Consider the following 20,224-nt stretch of genomic DNA (forward strand, 5'->3'; position numbering starts at 1 on the left):
CTGCTCTCAGGAGGGATCCAGGCCGCGGTTCCACGGCCCGCATACGGCCGTGAAACACGGCAGTGTGCATGAGGCCTGAGTTTAAGGCTACATGCACACGACCGCAAAAAAAACTGATGACATTCTTAAACTGACAAAATAGGACATGTTATATTTTTTTTGCGGGGCTACGGAACGGACATATGGATGCGGACAGCACACAGTGTGCTGTCCGCATTTTTTGCGGACCCGTTAAAATGAATGGGTCTGCATCCTATCCGCATAAAAACCTGGAACGGACACGGAAACAAACCATGTTCGTGTGCATGTAGCCTAAGGACTCATGCACACGACCGTTGTTTTGGTCCGCATCCGAGCCGCAGTTTTTGCGGCTTGAATGCGGAGTTGCGGACCCATTCACGTCAATGGGGCTGCAAAAGATGCAGACAGCACTCCGTGTGCTGTCCGCATCCGTTGCTCCGTTCCGTGGTCCGCAAAAAAATAAATAACCTGTCCTATTCTTGTCCGTTTTGCGGACAAGAATAGGCAGTTATATCAATGGCTGTCTGTGCCGTTCCAAAAATTGCGGAACGCACACGGACGCCATCCGTGTTTTACGGATCCGCAATTTGCGGACCACAAAACACATAACAGTCGTGTGCATGAGGCCTAAAAGAGATATTCTGAGTGTTTTATACTGATGACCCATCCTGAGGATAGGTCATCAGTATCTGATCGACGAGGGTTCGACTCCCGGCATCCCCATAAATCAGCTGCTTGGAGGGACTGTGGCGCTACAGTGAACACCACAGCCTCCGTGCGGCTTACCCTAGGCCAGTGATGGCTAACCTCCAGCATTCACAGCCCTAGGCCAATGACACACATTCAATGATCACGTGGACTAATCTCAGCTCAGGCCCTTCAATTGAATGGAGATGAGCTGCAATACCAAGCACAGCCGCTATCCAATGGATGGCACTCACGCCACAGCCTCCTCAGACAGCTGATTGGCGGGGTCTCGGGTGTTGGACCCCCACCAACAGATACTGAGGCCCTATCCTGAGGAAAGATCATCAGTATAAAACACTTCAGGCTGATATATTTTACATGCACTGATACACTGTAGCATCAGAACAGGAGAGAGATTTGTGCTGCCAATGTATTCGCTCCCAGAGAATTTTTAGACTGGGTACAACTGTAACAAACCCTCAGCTTTGAAAAAATAGTGGGTCAATGCTTCTGTGGTCCCCACTGGTCTCTGTGTACTTCAGTGCAGCTGATCACATGCTGTCTATCCACAGGACTGCTGCAGTCAAACAAGACCACTGTGGCCAGTGATTGGCTGCAGCAGTAATGTGGGTAGACTGCACATAATCAGCTCCATGGATGCAAACTGATGCTGGTGGCTCCCTAGCAGTGGAGTCACTGGAGTGATGGAGAGAAGTACTGTGTTTTTTTTTTGTTTTTTTTTTTTTTAAAGCGGTTGTCCGGCTACAGGATAGGTCCTCGATAACAGGTCAATGTGACACTATGTTGGCACTATGGTGGCTGCTCTTACTTTTGTCAAATTTGCCACATAAAAATGTCAATAAGTAAAAGAAACATAATAAATTCTGGCATCTGTAACGTCTGATTTAGGCCTCATGCACACAACCATTCAGTTTTTTGCAGTCCGCAAAACACAGAAGATGCCATGTGCCTTCCGCAATTTGCGGAATGGAACAGGCAGCCCATTGTAGAAATGCCTATTCTTGTCCGCAAAACGGACCACGGCCACGGAACGGAGCAACGGATGCGGACAGCACACGGATTGCTGTCCGCATCTGTTGCGGCCCCAGTGAAGTGAATGGGTCCGCACCCGAGCCGCAAAAAATGCGGCTCGGATGCGGACCAGAACAACAGTCGTGTGCATGAGGCCTTACTGCGGGTGATACCACTCTGTGCCCAAGTCTTTGGATCATCTCTTCCTTGACTGTCCCTTTAAATAAAGCAGGAAAGGAAACAGATGGCATTAAAATCTAAGCAGTGTCTGCGAGTATCAGATTCTTCCCTGCCTCCCGTCAGTGATACAAATCCCCTTGTAATGTTGAGTTTTATGTGAAGACTGCAAATCAGACGGAAGCAGACAACAATGTATTTGTTTTAATATTGGAAGGTTCAGGAGAAGTTGGTAACCTATGGAGGTGAAGGGGTTAATCTGGATAGTCCAAATTCTTAATAGGAGGTCTGAGCTCTGATTTTCTGATACAGGGCTCCAAACCCCCTGCTTCCCCTTCACACAGCTTTAGGTCCCTTTCACACGGGCGAGTTTTCCGCGTGAGTTGAACGCATTGCACCCGCACTGAATCCGGACCCATTCATTTCTATGGGGCTGTTCACATGAGCGGTGATTTTCACACATCACTTGTGCATTGCGTGAAAATCGCAGCATGCTCTATTTTGTGCGTTTTTCAACACAACGCAGGCCCCATAGAAGTGAATGGGGCTGAGTGAAAATCCCAAGCATCCGCAAGCAAGTGCGGATGCGGTGCAATTTTCACGCACAGTTGCTAGGAGACTATCAGGATGGGGGCCCGATCATTATTATTTTCCCTTATAACATGGTTATAAGGAAAAATAATAGCATTGTGAATACAGAATGCATAGTAAAACAGCGCTGGAGGGGTTAAAAAAAAAATATAATAATTTAACTCACCTTAATCCACTTGTTCGCGCAGCCGGCATCTCTTCTGTCTTCATCTGTGAGGAAAAGGACCTTTGATGACGTCACTATGCTTATCACATGATCCATCACCATGGTGATGGATCATGTGATGGACCATGTGATGACCGGAGTGACATCATCAAAGGTCCTATTCCTCAAAGAAGAAGACAGCGCTATTGTACTATGCATTCTGTATTCAGAATGCTATTATTTTCCCTTATAACCATGTTATAAGGGAAAATAATACAACCTACACAACCTTGAACCCAAACCTGAACTTCTGTGAAGAAGTTCGGGTCTGGGTACCACATTCAGTTTTTTATCACGCGCGTGCAAAACACATTGCACCCGCGTGATAAAAACTGAACGACGGAACGCAATCGCAGTCAAAACTGACTGCAATTGGGTACCTACTCGCGCGGGTTTGTCGCAACCTATCCGGACCTTATCCGGACACGCTCATGTGAAAGAGGCCTTAGAGTGACATGAGAGAATTTTGGCTACCTGCAGTTACCAACAGGGGGAGCTCACTGCACAGGGATTAATACCATCCTCCCCCATTTATCTATATAATAAAATCTGTGGGTGAGAACTCTATTACCCTCAATTCTGCCTTTGCACATTACCACCTGATATACAAATTGTGCTGTTACTAATGCGAGATGGGACTAAGTGTCAACCACCAGCGGGCCGGAGCAGACTAGCACTCCGCTGTTACAGCTGTTCCCATGGACTGCAACGGGAGCTGCTGAAACACCCGGTGGTCAGCACTTAAGGCCATATTACACCTGAAGATAATCGTTCTGATTATTGCTAACAAGCGTTCGTATAAACGCTCGATAGCGATGATCTGGCAGTGTAATACTGCCGCCGATTACCCAATGAACGAGCAAACGCTTGTTCATCGGAATCTTTTAGCAAGTCCTCGTTTGCCGTGATTACACGGCACGATTTGCTGCCAGGAAACAGTGTTTCAGTATGGGGACGAACAATGGCATAAGTGATCGCTCCTCCCCATACCGAGGAGGAGATTGCTGCATGTAATAGCAGCGGTCTCCCGCACTGACGAGCACGCGATTGCTGGGAAAGACCGCTTCCTTCCTGACAATCACCTGCTTCATCTGCAGGTGTAATAAGACCCTTATGCTCATCTCGCTTTAGTAATGGCCAGATAGGACAACCCCTTTAATAGCCAATGTCGCCAGAACGATGCAAATGAAACTTGCTTTAGGACCCTTTCACACGAGTGAGTATTCAGCGAGGGTGCAATGCGTGATGCGAACGCATTGCACTCACATTGAATCCGGACCCATTCCTTTCAATGGGTCTGTGTACATTAGTTTTAATGCATCACTTATGCGTTGCGTGAAAATCGCAGCATGTTCTATTTTCTGAGTTTTTCATGCAACGCTGGCCCCATAGAAATGAATGGGGCTGCGTGAAAATCGCATTGCATCCACAAGCAAGTGCGGGTACGATGCGTTTTTCACGGATGGTTGCTAATAGATGTTGTTTGTATACCTTCAGTTTTTTATCACGCACGTGCAAATTACACAATTGCACATTACATCGCATTGCACCCGCGAGATAAAAACTGAACAACTGAACGCGATCGCAGACAAAACTGAATGAACTTGCTTGCGAAATCACACATTTTTCACTGAATGTATCCGCAAAGCATCCGGACCTAATCCGCTCACGCTCGTCTGCAAGGGGCCTTAGGACGGATTAGGTCCGGATGCGTTCAGTGAAATTCGCACCATTTTACAAGCAAGTTCAGTCAGTTTTGTCTGTGATTGTGTTCAGTTTTTTCCGCGCGAGTGCAATGCGTTTTGATGCGTTTTTCACGCGCGTGATAAAAAAACGAAGGTTTACAAACATCTCTTAGCAACTATCAGTGAAAAACGCATCGCACCCGCACTTGCTTGCAGTTGCAAATGCGTTTTTCACGCAGCGCAATTCACTTCTATGGGGCTAGGGCTGCATGAAAAACGCAGAATATAGAACATGCTGCGATTTTCACACAACGCAGAACTGATGCGTGAAAAACAACGCTCATGTACACAGCCCGATTGAAATGAAGGGGTCAGGATTCAGTGCAGGTGCTATGCGTTCACATCACACATTGCACCCGCGCGGGAAAACTCGCTCGTGTGAAAGGAGCCTTACAGCTGCCAAGAAAATCTCTTGAATCTCTTCTGTGGGAGAGCGATGCTCTGTGACGTGTGGAGTAGTCGCTGTGCAGACAGGAGGAGGATGGAGATGCAGCTGAGCTGCTCCTGGTGACTCCTGTGTTACCTGCCTCCAGCTTTATTATCAGGGCCGTCTTTACCAAGGGGCAAAAGGGGCAGCTGCCCCGGGCCCAGTTGCTCCTGGGGGGCCCAAGGCAGCTGCCTCTTGAGCCCTGCTAGCCACTGCACCAGGTGTCAAGCTGAGTCCAAGCATCGTACTGTGTGTGTAAGTTGTGATCTAGGACCTTAGATGACATCATCACCATGTGACCAGTAACCTAGCAATTACTGGTCACATGGCTATGAGGTCATCACAGGTCCTACCAGGAGTGTTGCAGAAGTTAACTGTGGAGCTTTTTTGTGTGAAGATTACATCAGAAAAAGGTGACAGGGGCTGTTATGTTAATATACTGTAAACTACTGTATAGTGGGGTGCTGTATACTGTGTGGGACTGTATACTGTGTGGGGGGCTGTATAGTGTGTGGGACTGTATACTGTGTGTGGGGGCCTGTATACTGTGTGTGGGGGGCTGTATACTGTGTGTGGGACTGTATACTGTGTGTGGGGGGCCTGTATACTGTGTGTGTGGGGGGCCTGTATACTGTGTGTGTGGGGGCCTGTATACTGTGTGTGGGGGCCTGTATACTGTGTGTGGGGGGCCTGTATACTGTGTGTGCGATATAGTGTGGAGTGCTATACTGCTGTACTGTATAGTTTGGGGGGCTGTATCGTGTATATTTTGGGGGGCTGTATACGGTGAGGTGTTGTATACTGTGGGCTGCTATACTGCTCTACTATATACTGTGGGGTACTGTATAGTGTGGGGGTGCTATACTGCATACTGTGGGGTGCTGGGGTGCACTGTAACACTAGGGTGAGCCGAGCCCCGGTCTCCTTCCTGCAGAGCGGTTCCCACTTGCAGCCCTGAGCCCAGCTGCCCAGAGCACTGATCCTGAGCCGCTGGAGTCTTCAGAACTGGAAGTATTTACAGGAACTGGAAGTGTGCATTTTTTGTGTGTTGTGGTGGAGGGCGATTGCCTGCTAAGGTGTGGGAAGGCGGGATCCAGGGGGCCCAAGTAAATTTTTGCCCAGGGTCCAATCAATATTAAAGACGGCCCTGTTGATTATACAGCTGTTACCGTTCACTGCAATCCTGCCCTCTGATGATACAGAGATGACTGCTAACACTGCTCCCGCTCCCACTTTACACAGCACCAACTGTGCTTCCAGTGTCCTCTGTGGGCGGTAACCCTAATTTGACTGACAGGCTAGCTGCGATGGTGGTGATGTCATAGCGCCACTTGCCTGTATGTACGCACTATTATCTCTATATTTAAGTATAGAGAAAACATTGCCTTAGAGCGGGTGTACTGTCTAAGCCCCGATAAGGTTGTCAGAGCTTGGCAGCAGCTCTCGCTCCGCACCGCTGTACAGGTCCAGAGCTACTGTGTATGCGCACTCCCAGCCACTAGACTAGGGAGAGATCATCTCACAGCGCAAGCGCAGCCACCACTGCTAGATTACGGTGGAGGCCTTCATTACGTCACCTCATGGCTGGTGTTCATGTATACCAATTTGTGCAAAAAAAATAACATCTGTTAGTCTCTTTCTTATAAAAACCATCAAGACAAATGTAAAAATAGTGTAACAAATAATAAACAAAGAGCGCGTCAAGTACACACATAATGAGAAGAGGAATACAAGGTCTAATTGAAAACACAGCTCAATTACAGGCAGTCATAGCAAAGTCATTATGTATTTGTACCAGATGTTCGCTAAATTTTACTTTACTTTACAAAAATGCTGCATAACAATATATGATATAGATAAATTAGATAGATGTGTTATAGATAGATAGATAGATAGATAGATAGAAATGAGAGAGATAGACAGACATGAGATAGATAGATAGATAGACAGAAATGAGAGAGATAGACAGACATAAGATAGATAGATAGATAGATAGATAGATAGACAGACATGAGATAGATAGATAGATAGATAGATAGATAGATAGATAGATAGATAGATAGATAGACAGACATGAGATAGATAGATAGACATGAGATAGATAGATAGACATGAGATAGATAGATAGACATGAGATAGATAGATATGAGATAGATAGATAGAAATGAGATAGACAGACATGAGATAGATAGATAGATAGATAGATAGATAGATAGATAGATAGATAGATAGATATGAGATAGATAGATAGATAGATAGATAGATAGACATGAGATAGATACAATAGATAGTGTAAGAAGGTACAAGGAATCATTGTGGATGATAGGTACGTCTCATCGAGGTTCCTGGCCTCGGTGGAGTAAGAGCCGGTTTTCGTGTGTCAGCAGCAGTTGCTGTTTGACACTTTGCTATTTAGTATGGATATAAATAGCTGATCCGGGACAGCTTATACTGGGAGTAGTCAAAGTGCTGGGTGGGTGACTACTCCCCACGTTCCAGGCCGGGTTTTGTCAGACCTAAAAAAAACTGCCAGCCGTGTCAGGTGTGGGGAATTATCGCTCTCTGACATTGGAGCTCTGGCAATCTCTGTACCGGGATCTGAGCCTTGTGCCAGGCTGGAGTCCTGAATCCAGAAGGACTGCATTGTTCTGAGCCATATCGGTCGGGTTAACACCCAGGACAAAAGGTGACCGTTTTTTTTTTTTTAGCTATCTGGGTGTGAACTATCACCAATACTGCAAATGGACTGTCATACTGTGTACTTGCAACAAGTGTGAATAAACACTGAAGTTTTTGAGTTATAAACTGGTCTTTGCCTCTATACTGCGTCCGCTTGTCCTGACTACCAGAGCGAGTCCCCACGATAGAAAGAATATAAATACTGTAGACAGACAGACTTGTTTCACATCTGCATGAAGCAGATCGGGCAGCCTGGTGGATCTGTCATTACCGTGCGCTGCAGGAAATCCATCCGACCCTATTCATCTTACTGGGGAACGGCAGAGATCCGGCCGCAACCCGGAAAATATGCCGAAGAGCAGCTGGATAAATTCCACCGCGCGGTAATTCCTGCAATTCTCTCCGTTGCAATGTCGATGGCTGAGGATAGGTCATCAATAAAAATACCTTGGAAAAACCCTTTAAATGCAGATGTGAATCTGATAGATTCTATCTACTTCAGTTTCTCCCAGCATCATATACAGTATGTGTGTGTGTTACAGGGGCGTAGCTAATGGCTCATGGGCCCTGGTGCAAGAGTTCAGCTTGGGGCCCCCCTTCCCTCGGTATACTGGTATCTTCTTAGGTACCACAAGGGTCTTTGGGCCCCCTGAGGGGACTGCTACCGCTGCACCCCTTATAGCTACACCCTTGTGTGTGTGTGTATATATATATATATATATATATATATATATATAGAATAACAGAGGAACAGTACAATGCAGAGCTGTAAGAAAATCTGCTCTAGAATTGATAAACCAACAGCTGCTCTTTAAATTGGCCACTCACTTTAAAGAGCCTCTGAAGCGGCAGGATTCCTCCCATCTCCCCATTTATACATGCACTCAGGTTACTACTTGAATTAAAAAAAAACTGTCATCTGTTTTTATGAACCACACTTCCAACCTTTGTCTATTTTTCATACAGCGAAGGTAAACAACCAATCAGGTCACTGCTTTAATTGTCCAAGATGCCAGAGAAAACAAAGAGCTGTCAGCTAATTGGCTGCTACAAAAGCTCCAACCTATCATCTGCATGTATGAGGGAGATAGAGCAACCAATCATGTTACGGTTTTCATGATTGGTTGCTCATTACATTCTAGGTGGCTCATAAGAATGTAAACTGTGATCTGATTGGTTGCTTTAGGCAACTAAGCCAGTGTTTACTTTATACCAGTTTGATAAATGACCCCCAATCTTTCACATGTAGAAGGGAGATGTGGCTAACCAATCAGAACGCTGCTTCATTCTTATCTCTCAAAAAAGGAAGACACTGATTGGTTGCACACAGAGGAGAGAAACATCGCAACCAATAACAACGCTGCTTTCATTCTACCTAGGCGAAAGTAAACTGCAATCTGATTGGTTCCTACAATAAAACCCGCTTTCCTATCATTAAAATATAAGTGCGCAGCTGTAATAGTAGACGTATGATCGCTTGACGTGACAGGAGCACCCCCTAAGGGAACCCCTGCACCCCTCCTCCCTCTCATTACGGTCTCATGTGCCTTTTGTTATTTTCCTGTCATGAGACCCAGAAGTTTTTTTTTTTATCCCATCACATGTCTGAGAGAGATTTAATAAACACAAAAATGGCGACAGTCACGTTACAGCTGCTGCGTCACCAGCTCTTCCTCCTGTAACTGCGGGTGCAAGGAGGCTGCCGGACTCGGGGTGATGCTGACCGGGAAGAGGGTGCAGAGATGCAAGGCTGGAGCGGCTGGCGGCGCTGTCTGCGACCATTCCGGGGGTCTCTGCCCTCCAATCCCTCCAGGCAGGCGGCAGGGCTCCACAGCGCTTGCAACGTGCCAGGTAGGTGGCTCTTTCTGGATTTTACCTGCGTGTTGTGTGGTGTCCGCGTGTGCATGCAGTATACGGACGTGCAGAGCGTGTTTTGCATGGATTATTTGGTGCATGTCTTCATGCATTGTCCATGTATGCACATATATATTCAGGCAGGGGGTGGGGTGGCATGGTACTGGGGTTGGAGGGGTTAATGTTGGCATGCTGCCCTCCTATTTTTATTTTATTTTTTCCTGGTCTGCAATTATAACGATAGCTAAAAAGCTGTTTACATGGGCACTCCTGCAGGAGGGGCAGCGGGGGAGGGGTCTGGTCCTGTGCAGATTGTGGGTATGGAAGCTATAACCGTAAACACCAGCGCTGTAACTCTTTCAGTCCCGGCGTTAGTTTATTGCAAATTTGCTTTACCGCATTCTTTGATTATCGTTAGCCGTCTCCGGGAAAGCCGGGTGACAAGTGCCTTGGCTGCATTTCAGTTGCCTCAGGGTTGTCATCCAGTTTGTCCTTCTCAGATAAAAAATAAAAACTGGTCAATAAAATGCCATATACCTGATAACTTACCTAGTTCTGGAGTGGGTGCTCATTATAATGCAGCCCGGGTTCTTGCCACCCTACATTGTTTTTAGGGCTGTCAAACAACGACGGTGAAAGTATAAGCCCTCATTCACACTGTCAGTGTTTGGTCAGTGATTTATGAGCCAAAACCAGGAGGGCCTCTAAACACAGAACAGGGGCAGATCTTTCCCGTATACCTTATGTCGGTGGAGGCTCCAGTCTGGGTTTTGGCTCACAATTAGAGATGAGCGAACTTCTGTTTTAAGTTCGGCGTCTAAAGTTCGGGGGCGGGTTAGCGGAGAATCCCGATCTGGAACCGGATATGGATTCCGACTTCCGTTGTGGTCCGTGGTAGCGGAATCAATAATGGCCGATTATTGATTCCGCTACCACGGACCACAACGGAAGTCGGAATCCATATCCGGTTCCAGATCGGGATTCTCCGCTAACCCGCCCCCGAACTTTAGACGCCGAACTTAAAACAGAAGTTCGCTCATCTCTACTCACAATCACTGACCAAACACTGACGTGTGAATGAGGCTCCGTGCACATTCCCCATCGGAAATTGTCATATTTGAGGGGTAAAATAATGCAGCGGCTGCGCTGTTCTTTCGAGCAACACGAAGGACCCGCAACAAGTCAATAGGGTTCGCTGGCGCCGTCCGGCACTCCTAGGGTGGAGCAGAAAAATAGAAATTTTAAGGGAAGAGTGAACAACGCCTTATTTACGTGACCGACGAGGTGACAACATAGGCAGGGAGTTATAAAGCCTTGGATGCCCGTTTTCTGCTGTAAACAAAAAGTCACATGTTTTGGGGGCACCCCATTGTCGCATGACTGTGTACTACTTTTTAAAGGGGGGGGGGGGTGAATGAAGTAACATCTGTAGCCTTATTTCTCAGATAAGTTGTGACATTTGAGAGATTTGAGGCAGATACAAGAAAAAGTGACTTAAAAAAATGCCCTTTATGAATGTTTAAAGGAATTCTATTCACCTAGATGTTTACATTCTCTGTGTCATTAGATAGAAATCGGTTTAATTTCTTAACTAAAATAACCAAAAATATAATTTTTTGTTTCTTAAGCAGCTACATCCACGATACTTAAACTTGGTTACCTTTTGGACGAAGACCCTACCCATCGTGGTAAGTTGTGTCCTCCTGGGTATGTATTACTTGTATTGGGCCAGGCTAGAAAGGTAAGCTGTAGGAGGTAAGAACCTGGTAACACACTCAGAGCAGCTACACTGTACGATATTGGGGCGTTCCAGGAAGCAATGACGTAATGAAGAGACCCACACTTATGTATGATGGCGTCGCATAAACCACAGTTTTCTCACACATGCTTAATTTGTTCAATACTAGAATATGTCCACAATGTGTGTGATGTAGAATAGAAATTCTCTTGCCATGGGGAAACTGTCAGCAAGCTGGTGTTACTCTTGTATCCTGTGTTTATATCCTTGATATGCTCACACATACAGAGTGCGCTCAGTACAGCTGAATACATTGGAGAGATTGGTGTATCGATACAATCAGTGTGTCATCCACACATTCTGCTGCATATATATCGCACCGCCCCTGCCACTGATAATTGGTACCCTATAGCTAGTTCCTGCCTAAAAATTGACAACAAACACTACCCATCCCGACATGTTTTGCCGCATGTGCGGCTTCGTCAGGGGAGTATGGGTACATAGCGTATTATCCATACTCCCCTGATGAAGCCGCACATTATCAGTGAGAGGGCGAGCGTGCAGGGCGGTGCGATATATATGCAGCGGAATGTGTGGATGACACACTGATTGTATCGATACACAGCGCACTCTGTATGTGTGAGCATATCAAGTAGTGACCACTACAACAAATTCAGATTAGCCGCCATACGTATACAGTGAAGTGTGAGGTGACAAATGGTGTGGAGCGTTATACCAACCACTCAAGCGTGTTCAGCTATTAGAGTGTTGTGTATATGTAGGAGTTTTTGTAAGCAGTATAAGTACTGCAGTATAATTAGAGCATTTGGATTTATCTCCAGTACCCTGTGCTGTAGGGGTGCACACTGTAATACCAACCAGTGTGCAAAATAGGAATAACGATGAGAAGGAATCGTTATATGGAGATGATGATATAATATCACAAAAATACACCACTCGCCCATAAAATTGTGGTTATCAACAACACAGTGCTGCAGTATAGAAACATAGAAACATAGAATGTGTCGGCAGATAAGAACCATTTGGCCCATCTAGTCTGCCCAAATAAAGCACTGTCCCTATTGCCGCCAGTATTTGCGAAACAATATATGTACCCAGCTAGTGTCTGATAGTTTTACTCGACACAAATCTTCTTTTCTATATTAGACGTTTTAACAGAATCGACTAATGATGTAGTTTTATCATATACATGAGCTAGGACCCCTAAAGGGACTTTTTGGTCTTTTGACCGCTATTTTATTTAGTATTGTCACTGCATTATGGTGTCCAGTGGGGTTCGTTGAGGTCGTGTCAAACTTTTTGCTGCAACTTTCACCAAAACACTTCAGCCTTGATCTGAATGTGCAGCAAGCAACCTGCTTGTTGACTTCTTTTCATGTAAGAATATATTATTAATATTTTTTTTTTCTACATTGGGACACATTGCTAGGATTTTGCATACTGCCGATGGATGTCACTGTATACACAGTTATATCCCCCACCCATAGGGTCAAATGTTAAAGGGGTTGTGCACTAATTTCCAGTACCTGATCCCCCAGCACTGGTTCCTGGCTCCTTCGCTCCACGGCCTCTGCTCCTTTTCTCTGGTACGTCCATGTAAACTTCCCCTTTGACTCTGCCGCAGCCAATCACTGGCTGCTGCTTCCCTTGTGTCACGTGATGCAAGTGGAGCAGATGACCGCAGCGGCCAGTGATTGGCTGCAGTGGCGGCAAACAGGAAGTCTACTTGGAGGGACAATCAGTAGAGGCTGGGAGTGAACGAGCCAGGGATTAGGTAATTATGATCACCAACGCGGGTCCCACCAGTCTGAGAGATCTGGAAATTAGTGCACAACCCCTTTAAGCCTACCTCCATGTGACGGCATGTGTGTGCAGTCTGTTCGGTACACACCCTGTATACAGGTTCTTGTAATTTGCACATCTGTACAGAGTGCCAGTAGCACCACTTTTTATTGCGCATGGCGGCTTAGGGTGGAGCGTAATTTTCACGCCTCCGCAGACCGATATTGACCTCTCCTGTGAGAAAAGGGAAGGTTCTGTTAACATCAATGAGATTTTCCCAAATGTCAAGAAGTCTTTGGTGCTGCTGTTCATCGGTTGCACAGATCTCTCCCTGCGCTGCCCACGTCTCGCCGTATTGGGTCGTGTATGTTAGTGTCTGTCCTCGTCGCCAGGCGTTTCCCTTCAGGTTTGCTCAGCGTTTGTTGTCTCCACCCTAACACACCGCCATTTCAGACAGGGCAGATCGTTATAACCGCCCCAGGGCTGCAGATTAGAATTTATGAATAATTCATGTTACTGGGGACTGATCTAAATCCTCTTCTCGAGCTCCACTCCTTTGCACGAAGCCTCCCCTTGTCTGTTTTCACCGCCCACCACCAGTAAGCAAATGGCGTCTCATCCCTTGCTTCTCATTGGAGCGCGGCCAACCTCTCGGACCCTGCCATATAAGTTACTTCCACGAAGTCTCATGGGATTTTTGACTGTTCCAGAAATAGCCGAGTGCTGTGAACACAGTGACGACGGATATTATGTTGATCAGTTGTATTGCGGTTGTCACCCAGCTTTCCTGGGCTCCTAACAACAGGTCTGCTTTGCTATAGAATGTACTTAAATGGGTGATCCCATGATTGATGTAAAAAATGAAAATCGGACATTATATAGTATGTGGCAATGGAACCAGCCCTGTACCCCACATGGGTCCAGAGATCACCACATTCACTACTCCAAATGCTCTGCTAGATTATCTTCAGCCTAGCAGCTCAGGGAGCGTGTCCTTTCTGCTGCAGCTCTCTCTCTCTATAACTGCCACAGCTTCTAACAGAACATATGGCTGGTGGCAGTTGAAGATTTAAACTGAGCGTGTGCGACCAGCTCAAAAAGGACCAAACAGCAGGTGGCGCTATACAGATGTCACACATTTTATTGAATAGCTCAGTTGCTATGCAGAATTTTTTTATAACAAAAGTATTCAGATCCAGGTTCTGGTTGGGGAAAAAATGTAGAATATGTTTCCTGACACAACTTTGTAAAATATTCTGCTTTTGTGTTGCTGGGTATGCGATTATCCTTTCAGGACCGCTGAATGACGTTCTCCTTAAGGAGCTGAAGTGACCACTGCATTAGGTGACACACAGCTTTCTCAGAAATGGGTAACCCTATTCCAGCTGAAAGAAATGTTTTTATTTTTAAGCAACCTTTCACTCCAGATCTAAAATTTGACTGTACATGACACCTGTACAGTCAGCATATTTTCAAGATGGCTGCCTCCAACTCCAATTTGCCTACAGCACTCTGCATGGGGTAGTCTGAGACCAAGGGCAGACTGGCCAAATACCCTAGAGGGAAACTTCCCGTTGGGCCCATCTGAGCACTCCTTATGGCCATCAGCCAGATGACTAATGATCTGATGCTCCCAGAGTTGGGAGCATCGTGTTCTTATGTATCTGGCCGACGGCTGCAGGTGCCCCGCAGACTCCTGAATTCAACTGTATTGGCATCCTGAGGCAACAGGAGTAGGAGCACAGAACATGTCCCACAGAGGGGCAGCTTCTGGGGAGCTATCTTGTGCTGCTGGGGCATTACTTTGTGATCCACTGTGGTATTTGATCCAGCCGGGGAGATATTTTGTGCCACAATATGGTATTGCTAGTCCTGTCTACTTATGTTGGCCCCTCCTCCTGTCAGTGTGGACCCGCCTACAATATGGGGCCACTTTTAGTCAATGGCAGAATAGCACTGATATTACAATGCATTGCATTTTAAAATCAATCAGAATTTTGTCCGTTATAGTCCCCTTGTGGGACTATAAAGTGGTAAAAAAATAAACCCACATTTATAAAATAAAATCACATAAAAAAATGTAACGCTTTTTTCCATTGAACATGCGCTTTTCAATGAAAAAAAATAGCAAAAAAAAAAAAATCTCCCCCAAATGTTTAGTATTGCCGTGTCCGTAACGACCCGGACTACATAAATATCACGTAAGTTATTCCCTACGGTGAACGCTGTAAAAAAAAAAAAAGGGAAAAATTGCTAATTTATTCTTAGTTGCCACCGAAAAAACTTAAGTGATCAAAAAGTGCCATTTACTCCAAAATGATACCAGTGAAAAATACAAGTTGTCCTGCAAAAATCAAGCCCTCACACAACTCCATAGAAAGAAAAATAAAAAAAGTAATGGGTCTTGGGAAGCGGCAATACAAAAAACATTTTTTTTCTTAAAAAAAAAAAGGGTTTTATTGCAAAAAAGATTGTAAAACGGAAAGAAAACTATGTATTGGTATCACTGTAATTGTAGTGACCCAGAGAATAAAGATATTATGTTATTTATACCGAAGTATTGCTGTTTTTCCCATCTCCCTCTGGGAAAGAGTTAATAAAAGTTAATCAGAAAGTTGTGTGTACCCCAAAATGGCAGTAAAAACTACAACTTGTCCCGCAAAAACAAGCCCTCATAAAGCTATATAGACGGAAAAATAAAAAAGCTATAGACTCTTGGAATGTGACGATGAAAAAAGGAAGAAAAACGTTTGGTCAGTAAGGCCCAAAACGGGGTCACTAAGGGGTTAATAACGACCCGTCCGCCCTCCTGAAGTCAATGCTTGAATTCGCCATGGAGTAAAAATGCTGGAGCATGTTTACTTAGAGCTCTATGTTGTGCCGTTGCTCTGTTATCCCTTCTAGAAATGTATGAATAGATTGACCACTAGATGTTACTTTTTTCTTTTGTCAATAGGACGTGTCTAACAACGTCGAGGTTACTACACTGATTCATTTCTTAAACCATCTTTATTCATGCAGCCGCCACTAGAGGGAGCACAATGCAGAGAAACCAGTTATTGTGTAATAGATTGCAACATATTGGCTTGTATGTGTTTTTGTTCTTTGTTTTGCACTTTTGTATAACTTTGTATCCTTACATAGGAAGCTGCTGAGAAAAGTAAAAACTAGTTACAATATTTGTTGTTTTACTTGTGAAAGCTGAACCTGGTAAAGGGCGCTGTGACTGACAGGCTTCCCTGGCTCAGTTATCACAGTGCTGATGCTGTCTAGTCTAAAGGTACAGTACTGTGATAACTGAAGGATGGCAGCCATCTTAACATCATGCTCTTGGAATGAACCAAAAGACTACGCTCCTCCATCTCGTTTTGTGGTCAGATGAGTCTTTGTCTGGATGTCCACATGGCTGCTGGAAGTATTGCAATAAAGCCAGTAAAACACATTTGAGTTTGTAGTCTTTATTTACCAGGTACAGACTGAAGAAAGGACGTTATTTACATGGCAAATTGGGTTAGGACGTAATTATCCTCACTTATGACATTCCCTAATGTAACTCCTTTCTGCCCCCTTCTATATTATCCCCTAGAACCTATACCCCTCATCCAACCATAGCCCTGATACTCCATAAACTCCAGCACACTTAATATTTGTACTGATTGGTGTCGACTCGTGTAGCCCAAAATGTACTTCCCAATAGTGTATATAAAAGACGGCTGGTCCATTGTACAATACAAGCACTTATGCCTCATGTATCACCCCTATCTTCTCATAGATTGTAAGCTATCTCGAGCAGGGCCCTCTCTCCTATTGTCTGTATTGTTGATTTTGCAATCTGTAATGTCCACTTTGAACATGTTCCCTCTGAATTGTAAAGTGCTATATAAATACAGATTGTCACACAGAGCAACAAGCCTTGTGTGAACTAAATCAAGTTAAAAATAAACTACCATTATAGAGCCCAACATGTACAAGAATATAACCACTATAATACTGCTCCTATATAAGAAAATTTAACTACTAGAATACTGCTCCTATGTACACGAATATACAGTTGCAAGAAAAAGTATGTGACCTAGGGGTGGGCGATATGGCCTAAAATCTATATTGCAATATAATTTTAAGCATGTGCGATATATATCGCGATATGTTGTTTTCTATATTTGGGGGGGGGGGGGGGGGTGTTTAAACTTTTTTTTTTTTTTACTTTTTATTTAATAACTATTAGCCTCCTTAAGGGCTAGAACCCTTGTCATATTCACCCTAATAGAGCTCTATTAGGGTGAATAGGACTTTTCACTCTCCCTGCTGCCCTGTGCTTTGTGCACACAACAGCAGGGAGCCTATTCCCCCTCCCCTAAACAGTGCCATCCACAGACCCCCTTCCCCTAAACGGTGCCATCCACAGATCCCCTTCCCCTAAACGGTGCCATCCACAGATCCCCTTCCCCTAAACGGTGCCATCCACAGATCCCCTTCCCCTAAACGGTGCCATCCACAGATCCCCTTCCCCTAAACGGTGCCATCCACAGATCCCCTTCCCCTAAACGGTGCCATCCACAGATCCCCTTCCCCTAAACGGTGCCATCCACAGATCCCCTTCCCCTAAACGGTGCCATCCACAGATCCCCTTCCCCTAAACGGTGCCATCCACAGATCCCCTTCCCCTAAACGGTGCCATCCACAGATCCCCTTCCCCTAAACGGTGCCATCCACAGATCCCCTTCCCCTAAACGGTGCCATCCACAGATCCCCTTCCCCTAAACGGTGCCATCCACAGATCCCCTTCCCCTAAACGGTGCCATCCACAGATCCCCTTCCCCTAAACGGTGCCATCCACAGATCCCCTTCCCCTAAACGGTGCCATCCACAGATCCCCTTCCCCTAAACGGTGCCATCCACAGATCCCCTTCCCTAAACGGTGCCATCCACAGATCCCCTTCCCCTAAACGGTGCCATCCACAGATCCCCTTCCCCTAAACGGTGCCATCCACAGATCCCCTTCCCCTAAACGGTGCCATCCACAGATCCCTTCCCCTAACGGTGCCAGCCACAGATCCCCTTCCCTAAACGGTGCCAGCCACAGATCCCCTTCCCCTAAACGGTGCCAGCCACAGATCCCCTTCCCCTAAACGGTGCCAGCCACAGATCCCCTTCCCCTAAACGGTGCCATCCACAGATCCCCCTCCCCTAAACAGTGCCATCCACAGATCCCCCTCCCCGACGCTCACAGGAGAACATTTATAAACTAATCGGTAACTTAATCATTGCTGATCTCTTTACTGGATACGTTACTCCGTCTTAGCTCAGGTAACAGCAGGCAGTGCGGGCGGGCGGCGCTCACTCACTGACGTCACGTGCCTGCGCCGCCTAGTGGGAGGAGCAGGCGCGTGACGTCAGTGAGTGAGCGCCGCCCGCCCGCACTGCCTGCTGTTACCGGAGCTAAGACGGAGTAAGGTATCCAGTAAAGAGATCAGCAATGATTAAAGTAAGTTACTGATTAGTTTATAAATGTGCTCATGTGAGCGGCGTGGCCCTGTATATTCTAACCCCCTGGCAAGCGTCCCTATCACCATGAGAACGCCTGGGGGTTTGAATATACCATCGGATTTGAGTTTTCACTATCTCAGTGCGGGCGATCTCAATTTATATTGCATATCGCCTATATCGCCCATCCCTAATGTGAACATTTTGGAATGATAAGGATTTCTGTACAAATGGGTCATAAAATGTGATCTGATCTTCCTCTAAGTCACAACAATAGACAATCACAGTCTGCTTAACCTAATAACACACAAAGAATTAAATGTTGCCATGTTTTTATTGAACACACCATGTAAACATTCACAGTGCAGGTGGAAAAAGTATGTGAACCCTTGGATTTAATAACTGGTTGAACCTCCTTTGGCAGCAATAACTTCACCCAAACGTTCCCTGTAGTTGCAGATCAGACGTGCACAACGGTCAGGAGTAATTCTTGACCATTCCTCTTTACAGAATGGTTTCAGCTCAGCAATATTCTTGGGATGTCTGGTGAGAATCGCTTTCTTGAGGTCCTGCCACAGCATCTCAATCGGGTTGAGGTCAGGACTCTGACTGGGCCACTCCAGAAGGTGGACTTTCTTCTGTTTTAAGCCATTCTGTTGTTGATTTGCTTCTATGCTTTGGGTCATTGTCCTGTTGCAAAAAACATCTTCTGTTGAGCTTCTGTAACATCCCGGAGTTATGTTACCAAACTCTTTTTCCCTGCTACCACATGTTAAGTGTAATTATAATGTCATTATTGTCATTTTATGTATTTTCTAGGCCTGTTTTATGTATTATGCTGTAATTTCCATGTGCACCAGCAGGTGGCAGCCGTATGTAGCAGGACCTTAGCCAGTTTAGTATTGCTAGACTGGAATAGTTCATTCCAGTTTAGTACCCCCCCCCCCCCCCCCCCCAGTCCTGTCTCATGGGGAGAAGAAGGAAGTTCTAGTTAGTGTTCCAGCTCTCCCTGGAAGGGGAAAGGCTGTGTTAGTAGGAGCTCCCAGAAAATAGGGATCCCAAACCAGGACCCTGTCTCGGTTGAGACCAGAGAACCTTCCCAACCTGAGCCATCAGCCTCAGCTGGTTGACAAGAAAGGCAGCCGCCTCCAGGAAGAAGCATTCCCTGTGAGCCAAGCTGTGAGTACATATCCAGAGTCCAGGAGAAGCTAAATTCCTCCTCAACTAGTCAGGACTATACCAAGCAGAAGATAGACATAGCAGAAGAAAGATACCTGCCATATTCTCCAGGCATATGATCAGAAGCAGAAGAGATATTGATCCCTGACACATATTGCCAATACCTGCTGGGACCTATAGGACTATTGCTGTAACTCGTATGGATTTATGCTGCATTAAGTAAAGACAAGTTGGATTATATCACCAGTCTGGATCTCATTCCTTACTACCAAAGTTCCTCAGTTACTCCTACTAGCAACACTCATTTTATTGCCAGGATCCAGGAGTCCAGCCGTACCAAGCTAGGAGACACTGTTGGCACTAGCACTACTGCTACACAGAGACATTATCCCCACTCTGGCATTCCTCACCTGGTACTTGAGTTATTACATCTTAAAGGGCCCTGCAACAGTACCCTGCGCACATTGCAATTAGCGTCACAAACAAAAAACGATTAACTATTCCTACACCTGACCCGGTCAGCACTTAGTATTGCGCCAGTGTGCATTGGTCCCAATCTGGCTTACTGCACTTCAGCTGGTGGACAGATGGCCTTAAGTTCT

The 20,224-nt window shown here is 45.7% G+C and overlaps 1 protein-coding gene across 2 annotated transcripts in view; it reads left to right on the forward strand.

Moving 5' to 3' along the window:
* Positions 1 to 9,182: 9,182 nt before the first annotated feature.
* Positions 9,183 to 20,224, forward strand: part of JAK1 (Janus kinase 1) — a 124,344-nt gene continuing 113,302 nt past the window's right edge. The window contains exons 1-2 of one of the 2 annotated variants that reach the window (XM_044301933.1): positions 9,183 to 9,415; positions 11,047 to 11,106. The gene's annotated coding sequence lies outside the window, so the exon portion shown is untranslated. The remainder of the gene's footprint in view (positions 9,416 to 11,046; positions 11,107 to 20,224) is intronic. The other variant, XM_044301935.1, reaches the window with a different exon arrangement.

Source organism: Bufo gargarizans, chromosome 7, assembly GCF_014858855.1.
Source record: "Bufo gargarizans isolate SCDJY-AF-19 chromosome 7, ASM1485885v1, whole genome shotgun sequence".
Taxonomy (NCBI): domain Eukaryota; kingdom Metazoa; phylum Chordata; class Amphibia; order Anura; family Bufonidae; genus Bufo; species Bufo gargarizans.